This window comes from Oncorhynchus mykiss, chromosome 6, assembly GCF_013265735.2.
Source record: "Oncorhynchus mykiss isolate Arlee chromosome 6, USDA_OmykA_1.1, whole genome shotgun sequence".
Classification (NCBI taxonomy): Eukaryota; Metazoa; Chordata; class Actinopteri; order Salmoniformes; family Salmonidae; genus Oncorhynchus; species Oncorhynchus mykiss.
Genome location: NC_048570.1, coordinates 9,700,128 through 9,712,534, shown reverse-complemented (window position 1 = coordinate 9,712,534; position 12,407 = coordinate 9,700,128). Strand labels below are relative to the sequence as shown.

General features: G+C 40.1%; 1 protein-coding gene across 2 annotated transcripts in view; it reads left to right on the top strand.

Moving 5' to 3' along the window:
- si:ch73-72b7.1 (netrin receptor UNC5C) overlaps nt 1-12,407 on the top strand; it is a 313,017-nt gene that overhangs the window by 244,973 nt on the left and 55,637 nt on the right. The gene's annotated exons all lie outside the window — the stretch shown is intronic.

The following is a 12,407-nucleotide window of genomic DNA, read 5'->3' as shown; positions in this document are numbered from 1 at the left end:
CTCTTTGAGCTATGAGCGTATATATTAAACATAATAATCATTCTCAGGATTTCATTGCCAGACAATTTGTTCTCATTTTCTTTTCGTGTTCAAAGACATCTATCTATTCATCTAAGTTAATTAAACATTCTGATTCTGGCGTTTTGTGGCTCCTAGTTTTATCATCAAAGCGGGGAAATATGTGTGAAATAACTGTAGGGAGGTGGATAGGATGTGGAAGAGCATTGTACTATAGGATGAGATGTTCCAGATCATCTTTATTCTAGCACTCCCACTATAGGTTATTCAGGTATTTGTGTCATAAAGGAAATATAAGTCACATTGTATATAACATAATACATAATAGTATAAAGTCAAACAGTATTTAAGTTCTAATTACACATTTTATATAACATGTACCGCAATACAGTAACATGTACCGTAATACAGTAACATTTACAGTAACATGTACAGTAATACAGTAACATGTACAGTAACATGTACAGTAATACAGTAACATTTACAGTAACATGCACAGTAATACAGTAACATGTACAGTAATACAGTAACATGTACAGTAACATGTACAGTAATACAGTAATACAGTAACAGGTACAGTAATACAGTAACAGGTACAGTAACATCTACAGTAATACAGTAAAATGTGCAGTAATACAGTAACATGTACAGTAATACAGTAACATGTACAGTAACATGTACAGTAATGCAGTAACGTACAGTAATATGTACAGTAATACAGTAACATGTACCGCAATACAGTAACATGTACAGTAACATGTACAGTAATACAGTAACATTTACAGTAACATGTACAGTAATACAGTAACATGTACAGTAACATGTACAGTAATACAGTAACATTTACAGTAACATGTACAGTAATACAGTAACATGTACAGTAATACAGTAACATGTACAGTAACATGTACAGTAATACAGTAACATGTACAGTAATGCAGTAATGTACAGTAACATGTACAGTAATACAGTAACATGTACAGTAATACAGTAACCTGTATAGTAGTCTGTATTTAATAAGTCAAGGATGCGTCCCCTCACTATTAATTCAGTAACCCAGTAAGACCTAGGCTACGGTGTCAACTAGATACACTCGTTTAGCTAGCTTTACTCTAAACCAGCTTTAAAGGAAATTAAGTTTTCAGAATTAGCAATATTTCCTCATTTATCTTTCTTACTAGCACTGATTTCAGAAATAGCTGCTCTTTTTGAGGACAGTTTTACTGCCAATTACTGTGATGTGATTGTCTGACCTACCTTAGTTGAATGCACTGATTGTAAGAATGTCAAAAATGACTCAAATGTAAAAATGATATGTACAGGATGTCATACGAAAGGAGCTAGATGTTGGCAAGGGTGTTAGATAGGAGCTAGATGTTACTTGGGGTGTCAGAGATGGGAGCTAGATGTTGCTAGGGGTGTCAGATAGGACCTAGATGTTAGTAATGGTGTCAGGTAAGACCTAGATGTTGCTAGAGGTGTCAGATAGGACCTAGATGTTAGTAATGGTGTCAGGTAAGACCTAGATGTTGCTAGAGGTGTCAGATAGGACCTAGATGTTAGTAATGGTGTCAGGTAAGACCTAGATGTTGCTAGAGGTGTCAGATAGGACCTAGATGTTAGTAATGGTGTCAGGTAAGACTTAGATGTTGCTAGGAGTGTCAGAGATGTGAGCTAGATGTTGCTAGGGGTGTCAGAGATGTGAGCTAGATGTTGCTAGGAGTGTCAGAGATGTGAGCTAGATGTTGCTAGGGGTGTCAGAGATGTGAGCTAGGTGTTGCTAGGGGTGTCAGAGATGTGAGCTAGATGTTGCTAGGGGGGTCAGAGGTGGGCGCTAGATGTTGCTAGGGGTGTCAGAGATGGGAGCTAGATGTTGCTAGGGGTGTCAGAGATGGGAGCTAGATGTTGCTAGGGGTGTCAGATAGGACCTAGATGTTAGTAATGGTGTCAGGTAAGACCTAGATGTTGCTAGAGGTGTCAGATAGGACCTAGATGTTAGTAATGGTGTCAGGTAAGACTTAGATGTTGCTAGAGGTGTCAGATAGGACCTAGATGTTAGTAATGGTGTCAGGTAAGACTTAGATGTTGCTAGGAGTGTCAGAGATGTGAGCTAGATGTTGCTAGGAGTGTCAGATAGGACCTAGATGTTAGTAATGGTGTCAGGTAAGACTTAGATGTTGCTAGGAGTGTCAGAGATGTGAGCTAGATGTTGCTAGGGGTGTCAGAGATGTGAGCTAGGTGTTGCTAGGGGTGTCAGAGATGTGAGCTAGGTGTTGCTAGGGGTGTCAGAGATGTGAGCTAGATGTTGCTAGGAGTGTGCTGGTGCCCTCCAAGTCACACAAATTCACTCCTCATTATTCAGTGACCCACGTGAAAGTATTTGCTTCACCTCTGGTATCAATGCTGGGATTAGCCAATGGGGATTACCCTGACAGAAGCCCGGACTCTCTCTCTCCCTCCAGTTTGTGAAGCTGCCTACGTCCACTTCAGAGCTAGTCTGGATGCAGATCAGGTGCTTGCAGCTAGCTGCGTTAACCTCCCTTGTCTCAATCTGCCTAGCGGGACAGAAAGAAAAGTCCAGTAATCAATAGAGTGGGGATTGAGACCCAGAGCCGTTGCTTCCGTGGCGTGTACGTGCTACCCTCAGGGGCAACAGAGGTTGCCAGGTAATCAGACCCTGTTACCATCAGCCCCACTGGCTGTGCATAAGCCATCTGCATAGAGTCTTAATTAGAGGCAAGGCTTGGTCGATGGGATCAATCTGATCTCATGACTCGTTCATGACAGTGTTTCCGTCCCTCCGCCCTGCATGCACAAAGCCTGACGTGTTTTTTGTGTGTGGTGGATCTAGCTCCAAGCGACTGTCAGAAAGAACAAACGTTGAAGATGGAGCGTCCCCCTCACACATGATTGATCAAGACAGTCAGTGGGATTTTGTTCGTCTACTGGACTGTCTCGTCAGTCAACCATGTTTCTGAAAGGGGCAACAATGGAAAATTAATGATTGAGAGAAGATAGATGTTTAATCCAGATGCAATTTAGAAGAGAACTCAGTGGACTATTGTTGGCATGCCACATGTGATCCGGTCTAGGAGACATTAATGGTTTTGACAGTGTAGGACAGCTGCTGTAGGGTGGGGGACAGTTTGGTATCTCCCCAACTGATGGTTAAGGTTAGGATTGCGGGAGGGGAAGCTGATGCTAGATCTGTACCTAGGGGAAATATAGCAGGACAGTGAAGGCTGTTGGGGGGTCAGATATTTCTGCCTGGTGCAGAGGCTGCAGTAGAGGGAGAAATAATGACTTTAAACAAGTTATAATTCTGACACCAGGGATAAAGGAACCGAGTGTAGGGAATATAGCCCAGGCTATCTCAATAGTATATAGTATATGTAGGGAATGTAGCCCAGGCTATCTCAACAGTATATAGTATATGTAGGGAATATAGCCCAGGCTATCTCAACAGTATATAATATATGTAGGGAATGTAGCCCAGGCTATCTCAACAGTATATAATATATGTAGGGAATGTAGCCCAGGCTATCTCAACAGTATATAGTATATGTAGGGAATATAGCCCAGGCTATCACAACAGTATATAGTATATGTAGGGAATATAGCCCAGGATATCACAACAGTGTATAGTATATGTAGGGAATATAGCCCAGGCTATCTCAACAGTATATAATATATGTAGGGAATGTAGCCCAGGCTATCTCAACAGTATATAATATATGCAGGGAATATAGCCCAGGCTATCTCAACAGTATATAATATATGCAGGGAATATAGCCCAGGCTATCACAACAGTATATAGTATATGTAGGGAATATAGCCCAGGATATCACAACAGTATATAGCGTATGTAGGGAATATAGCCCAGGCTATCTCAACAGGATATGGTGTATGTACCGTGTCATATAATTGCTACATTTACTATCAATATAGTATTAAAAATAGTTTTCCAGATTGTATTTTGGCAATAATTTTTTGCGATGCGAATATTGGGTCGCAAGTCAGACAACTTGGTTCAATTTGGGTCACGAGCTAAAACCAGTTGAGAACCACTGCTATATAGTGTATGTACACTCAACTTGGAACTATTGTTGTCACTGAGATTAAGAATTGAACAGACTAAGTGGTAGTTATAAATATGTAAAATATCATCTGTAACATGATAGGAGGTAGAGTTAGTGTCTCTCTGCTCTTCTTCCTATTCAGGTGAGAACTTAACGGTGTCTAGTTTCCATAATGGTTCCAGGGCTCTGGGGTGAAGTTTCCCCTAGGTACAAATCTAGGATCAGGTTCCCTAAACCTTATCTTAGCCATTAGTGGGTGAAATACAAAACTGACCCAAGATCCAACGGGAACAAATGTGGTTTATATCTCCCTCTAGTGGCTGGAGGTTATCAGTGCCCCTTGTGTAAATCTCAGTTGCAATTTTAAGATCTATGATCTGGGTCATTGTCAATATTGTGATGAAATCCTGCCTGTATGACAGATTTGACTTCATGACTGAGTGTTTCTTGTTCCCTTTCTTCATACCAATAACTGCAGACAAAATCTAGCCATAAATGAAGAGGCAAGTGTCATAACTAAAAAAAAATGTTTGAAATGTCGCTTGTACTAGACATTAGTTTCCTCCTTGATGCTCAGCCATGTATTCTGGTCATGTTCTCCGCCGAGTCCTTTGACGCCTTTTAGCCACCCATTTAGCAGCTCAGTCAACCCATCTATAAAAACGTTATGTGTCTGCCTCGGTTTGATATAAAACTTGTTTATGAAAATGTCCCCTTTTGGACATTTCCAGGCCTATTAAAGGTGCTACACATAGGATTCATTTGTATTTTTGCATTGTAATTTCAGAAAATGTCCATAAAATATCTGCAGTAAAAGTGGAACGATAATGTTTCACAGTATTACTTATCCTGCAGTGTTGTGATTGGCTGTGATATTCACCTCTTGACATCTCCAGCAGGAGCACATAGCTGTTTTGAGATTGTGGCTGTGTTATCTAGTGGAAATTGGGTGGCCAATGTAGAAATTGATCTGTCATTTTCTGGTTGCTAAAATTCTACACTGTTAGCTCAGTTTCAGTTTATGTGAGAGAACAAACACTGAATAGAGAAGGGAATCATTGTACCGTCTATGAGTAGAAGTTCACGGTGCTCGTTCGGTGGGTAAGCCAACGCTCCTACCACTGTCTCTCCCAAGCGTCTTCGACCAGTGTTTTGGTTTAATGCCCTGCATACTGCTAGGAGTAACTTGCGAGTTGGTGGTTTCCTGCTCGTTTAGTAAAGTTCAGCCAGGATACATACAGTGAGCAGGTCCTCCACCTTCTCTCTATTTATAGTAGTGGTGCATTTGTGATCAAGTCTGTTTCTTGTGTGTGTTTACCATTTCACTGGCGGCATTTCATTTCGGGAGGTGGGGTGTGGGTTGTGTTTGCGAACTCATTTTAGCTCACAACAAGCTCAATGCAGAAGAGGAACAAAAGGCTTGATGATTTAAACACAGTTTGTTTTACGAAGTTGGAGGTGGAAGAGCTGAAGGGTGTGAATGTCACCAGCCAGACCGTATTCAGAACCATGTCTGAGGATTTAGCAATCTTCCAAACAACACTTTGACAAGCGCTCTTCCAAAGGAGCGTCGATCGAAAACCAATCGAGGCGCAATAACATTTTAATCGATGGAATTGAGGATGTAAAGACAAACTTGGCATGACCCAGAAGTATCCTGGCAGATCAACTCAAACTGGATCCTAAACTCATTGAGATGGAGAGGGTGAATGGGAATGGCACTTTCTTCCCTGATGAACGGCCCAGCTGTGGTGAAACTTCTCAGGTTCAAAGACGAGGAGGAGATATTCAGGAGAGCCAAGTGCATGAAGGGAATCAAGATCTTCATCAGTGAAGACTTCTCCAAAAGAAATGACTAATTGAAGAACGAAAGAAAGGCAACATCGCCATAGCTGAAGGTTGATCAGCTGGTCGTTCACCCACCTCTCGTAGGCCTATGGCAAGTGACTCACCTATAGTCCACTGATTTCACACACACACATTGCTCTACTTTGTTCATGTGTTTCACCTAACCTGGTGACCAAAAACACACATTGCTCTAAATGTCATAACTCTCTGATGTCTTCAGTGGTGTTATGTGGACTGTGTCAATGTGTCAATTCCATAGGAAGTGCACCCCTATTAATATAACTAACACAAATGTATGGTTGTATTGGACATGTGAGGCATACACTTCTATGTTTCTGTTCCACTCTCCGGATGATTCCCACTCTGTATCTCTCTTAGTTAGGCAGGATATCAACCCTGATGACATGGTCTTCATCCCGTTAGATATTTTAATCAATTCATGAAGTGAACAACACATAGAATGATTGTTGATCCAGATTGAAGTTTCCTGAAATTGACCAGAGACGAGTATCATTTGTGATTACTATAATATTAAACTGCTATACAGGTTGTTCCAAACGCTTATCTAATTAATTCCAAGACAAGCTTATTTTCTACTTGTTAATTTGAACGTTCGCAGTCTTCCTTAAAAAAAACAAAAAACAACCACCGTGTTCATTATCTGTCTTCTCTCAGTCATGAATGTTCCATTGTTGCCCTTCCAGAAACCTGGTTGACTGAAGAGAGAAGCAGCCAGTATGACACGTCTCCATGTCATACTGTTCACCGCTGTAGAACATCACGAGTGAGAGCAGTATGTCTGCTTACTCTTTTTTTAAACACATATTTCAATTCTGTATTTCACCACCGCTTTCCCTTAGTTAAATCATGTAAGAGAGCAGCAGAAGGGTTCTGGAAACCTTGTCTTATAACCGGTCTCAAGTAGTATAAAAAAGTCTCACAAATCCCTCTGTCCTGAATTCTACAAATTACAAAAAAGTATAAGAACAAATTTACTCACTTACTTTGGATATCCCCCCCAAAATACTAACAAATTCCAATAATAATATAAAGTTGACTTGGAAAATCATCAATCAACTGTAGACTGAGAAAAATACAGCTGTCCCATATCAACGTATTGTTGGAAATAAGACCCATAGTCATCCTGGTGTTATTTCATGTCCATTTTTTTTTTTTTTTTTTGTGAATGTGGGTTCCTCTCTGTCAAAGAAAATGGGTAACTGATGGAAATTCATTGGATTACATTAAGGGACATTTCCCTACTCTGCTTGATCCTCCTGATGTTATGGAGGTGATGATGTTATGGAGGTGATGATGTTATGGAGGTGATGATGTTATGGAGGTGATGATGTTATGGAGGTGATGATGTTATGGAGGTGATGATGTAATGGAGGTGATGATGTTATGGAGGTGATGATGTTATGGAGGTGATCATGTAATGGAGGTGATGATGTAATGGAGGTGATGATGTTATGGAGGTGATGACGTAATGGAGGTGATGATGTTATGGAGGTGATGATGTTATGGAGGTGATGATGTTATGGAGGTGATGATGTTATGGAGGTGATGACGTAATGGAGGTGATGATGTTATGGAGGTGATGATGTAATGGAGGTGAAGAAGGTGATTGGTAACTTAAACATATCAGCAGCAGGTCATGATGAGATTGGTGCCTCTTTTGTGAAATCAGTGTCATCCTCGATTACTGAGCCTCTAACGTATATCTTCACCAAATCTATGCAAACTGGTACTGTTCCTAAAAAAAAAAAAAATTGCAAAAGTTATCCCACTTTATACATCTGGGGATCCAATATCTTTTACAGATTATTGGCCAAAATCTGTACTAAGAAAAAAAAAATGAAAAGAAAAAAAGATTTTCTATATGATCAACAATATGGATTTCGTAAAAAACGACTTCATAGATATGGCTCTTTTGCAACTTGTGGATCAAATCTTTACAGCCCTGAACAACAATGAATACGCTCTTGGCATCTTTTCAGATTTAACCAAAGCGTTTGACACGGTTGATCATGAAATATTACTTTATAAATTGTATTATTATGGTTTTCATGATTATACATATGATAGAGAACAATAGAGAACAATGTGTTTATGCAAACGGCTGTGCATCTACATCTAGATATTCTGTGGTGTCCCACAGGGTTCGATAATTGGACCTTTGTTATTTTTTAATAAATATCTATGTCCTTGTTGCTGGGTCTTCTTCCGTACTTCCCATTCTCTTTGCTGATGATACCAATTAGATTTTCACACTTTTTATTCACAAATTAAAGAAGCCAACTCAGGCATTGCCAAATCTACTCAATGGTTCCAGATAAACAAATGATCTTTAAATGTACATTCATTCTAATCACTAGTAATAATAAGAAATATTGTATACAAGAAAAATGGCGAGAATCTTAATTGGTGGGAATGAAATGGAACAAGTTCTATTTGATGAAAAGTTATCCGTAAAGATCATGTTCAATTTGTCTGCAGCACAGTGATGATATCTGTTGGTATCATCAGAAAGATGATCAGGCTTGCTTCCTAACTCAATACCATAGCTTAATTTACCCATATATTAGTTACTGTATTATTGGCAGGGCCAGTACATATGCCTCCTACCTACACAAATTACTCATCATACAAAAAAACATTTGCAAGACTAGTCACCTCCCTCTAATTACCTGGCTCCATCTGCACCTTTGTTTAAGAAACTCAATATCTTGTCTCTTTACCACATTAATGTTCGGCAATTATGCACTTTCATCTACAAATACTCATACCGCCGAGACAGTTTACCTAAACCCTTCAATGGATTCTTCCAGGTTAATTTTGAAATCCATCTGTTCAACACATACGATAACCTTTACCCTCCCCACTGCCGCACCTCAAATAGTCAATTATCTATCAGATACAGAGGTACCATACTCTGGAATTCATATCTTCACATTGCCAAAACAACATCATCCCTAAATAACTTCAAGCGAAGACTGGGGGTCAGCCTGATGAACCAAACTACCCAGTAATCTCCTCCATGAAGACTGGGGGTCAGCCTGATGAACCAAACTACCCAGTAATCTCCTCCATGAAGACTGGGGGTCAGCCTGATGAACCAAACTACCCAGTAGTCTCCTCCATGAAGACTGGGGGTCAGACTGGGGGTCAGCCTGGTGAACCAAACTACCCAGTATTCTCCTCCATGAAGACTGGGGGTCAGCCTGATGAACCAAACTACCCAGTAGTCTCCTCCATGAAGACTAGGGGTCAGCCTGATGAACCAAACTACCCAGTAATCTCCTCCATGAAGACTGGGGGTCAGCCTGATGAACCAAACTACCCAGTAATCTCCTCCATGAAGACTGGGGGTCAGACTGGGGGGTCAGACTGGGGGTCAGCCTGATGAACCAAACTACCCAGTAATCTCCTCCGTGAAGACTGGGGGTCAGCCTGATGAACCAAACTACCCAGTAATCTCCTCCATGAAGACTGGGTGGCATCCTGATGAACCAAACTACTCAATAAATCTCATCCATGAAGTGTGGGGATCAGCCTGATTAACCAAACTACTCTCCTCCATATAGACTCTCCCACACTCACATGTACACACACACATTTAACCAAAACAAATCTAATGTTTTTTCGGGATTACTGATCAATTAATTTATAATCAGTAGGTTGTGATATCTGTTTTAACAAATATTTAGATATTTTTGACTTTATATATTGTATATTGTGTTTCTTTGTGGTGTGGTTTTCATATAAGCCTCTGTGTTGTTGTCTATCACTTGTTTTCTTGGGTGAAAATACATTTGACTTAAATCTAAATCTTTTCAGTAACTATAAATGTCGTTTTTACAGCTGTTTGAAGCTAGTGGACCAAACCCGAAAGTGAAAATCTCCACCATGTTATGGGGAAATGGGATACAGGAGAGGAGGGAGATTTGTTTTGAATGAAGCTTAGTGCTGTTGCAATTATTTTGGTGAAATTAAGGAAAGATGTCAGGGTTCTCGTGAAATCATTCATAGCCTCATTAAATAAAGGATTGTGTCTTGGGTGATAGGTGTGTGTGTGTGTATGTTTATTCAAATTAGCAACTGTTGCTAATCTATTCTAACAGTTTGAAATAAATCCTTTCCTGTTGACTTTGGCTTCCTGTCTGTAATGCTGGCGCTGACCTGCCCAGTCATGTTTGCCAACATCTCCATTGCGAGAAATGAAATGCAAATTCTAATAACATTTTCACACTACTGAGACAATCCGAGCTGAACCGAGCTGTACTGTGCTGCCTGTTACGTAATCCATCCAGCACAGTGGCTGGAAAAGACCATGTGAACAGATCATGTCATGAGCCCATTTACTCGACTGGTCGATTGATTGGTCGATAGACTGAGATCTTTTTTTAGTCGAGCAGTGGCAAATATATTTTATATAGACACCTGTCTGAGTGACACCTGTCTGAGTGACACCTGTCTGAGTGGACTAATCCGTTGTGAAAGCCTTGGGGATGGCACACCAGTATCACATGTACTGTTAATTACTATAATCTCTAATCTACAATGTTTGCATGGTTATGGTAATTTATGTTAATCCATTCAATATATTATTACAGTCCCACCGTTGTCATTGTAGGAGTGGACACGTTGTTTGCACAGCGCACAACCTAGGCTACACTATTTAGTTTCCATTTACAAGTTGTCAATTTATTAATTGTCTTTTGTTTGAAGGCTCCTGTCATTCCTAAGTAAGAACATGCATCTTATTACACATAGAACTAGGCCTAGGCTAACTGGCCTGTGTGCAAATGTAGGCCTATAAATGTTCCCATTTGGGGATCTGATACTGTTTCTGATTGTCGTAACTCACTATCTCTGTGGAGCTTCTCAAAGTCATTTTTTCTTCACCCCAAAAAGAAAGTAAAATAAGTATGTTTTTACATCCACTGAGAATGACAATAGTTCCTCAACGTGGCCTGTTGGAAAAATATTTCCAGCACTCTCCCTTTCGATAACCACTCAGCGTGAAAGGGGAAAAAATGTAATTCTCTGATCAGGTGGAAATGTCATAAAAAAAAAAGGCCTAGCTGATTACATTTTATCCCTTGAGCAAATAGCCTACAGCTAATAGTTGATACGTTGTCTCAAATGCCTTGCAGACAGGCCATGCATAGCCAACGTGGTTTACAGGATATTTATTTTTATCAAGATTTTTTCTAACTGTGGGCTGCAATGTTTATATTACTTTTAGATTTGTATCATTTTAATTTAGAGATAATTTTGATTAATCACATGACATTGATTTTGAGATATGAAGACTTTATTAGGAATTAAATTAAACTGTTCCACGAAAAAAAAGCAAATGAGATCATAACTGGCATGCAGATCAGTAGAAATGGTAGGATAACTCAGCACTCCAAATGGAAATGGTAGGATAACTCAGCACTCCAAATGGAAAAGGTAGGATAACTCAGCACTCCAAATGGAAAAGGTAGGATAATTCAGCACTCCAAATGGAAATGGTAGGATAACTCAGCACTCCAAATGGAAATGGTAGGATAACTCAGCACTCCAAATGGAAAAGGTAGGATAACTCAGCACTCCAAATGGAAATGGTAGGATAACTCAGCACTCCAAATGGAAATGGTAGGATAACTCAGCACTCCAAATGGAAATGGTATGATAACTCAGCACTCCAAATGGAAATGGTAGGATAACTCAGCACTCCAAATGGAAAAGGTAGGATAACTCAGCACTCCAAATGGAAAAGGTAGGATAATTCAGCACTCCAAATGGAAATGGTAGGATAACTCAGCACTCCAAATGGAAATGGTAGGATAACTCAGCACTCCAAATGGAAAAGGTAGGATAACTCAGCACTCCAAATGGAAATGGTAGGATAACTCAGCACTCCAAATGGAAATGGTAGGATAACTCAGCACTCCAAATGGAAATGGTATGATAACTCAGCACTCCAAATGGAAATGGTAGGATAACTCAGCACTCCAAATGGAAATGGTAGGATAACTCAGCACTCCAAATGGAAATGGTAGGATAACTCAGCACTCCAAATGGAAATGGTAGGATAACTCAGCACTCCAAATGGAAATGGTAGGATAACTCAGCACTCCAAATGGAAATGGTAGGATAACTCAGCACTCCAAATGGAAATGGTAGGATAACTCAGCACTCCAAATGGAAATGGTAGGATAACTCGGCACTCCAAATGGAAAAGGTTGCCGACCGCTAGCCTATTACTTGTTACAGGCAACTTCAGGGGCGTAATGGCAGAACCTGTGGAAGCCAGCAGCAGCGGGCAGCGGGAGGAGGAGGAGGGTCGAGTAGGGAACAGGTTTTTTCTTCTGATTAGGTTATATTGATCTCTGGCTCCCTCTTTAGTAATTTGTGTGTCTTCATTTTTAATTGCAGTGCTTAAAGCATCAGGCGAAGTTTTCTACATAT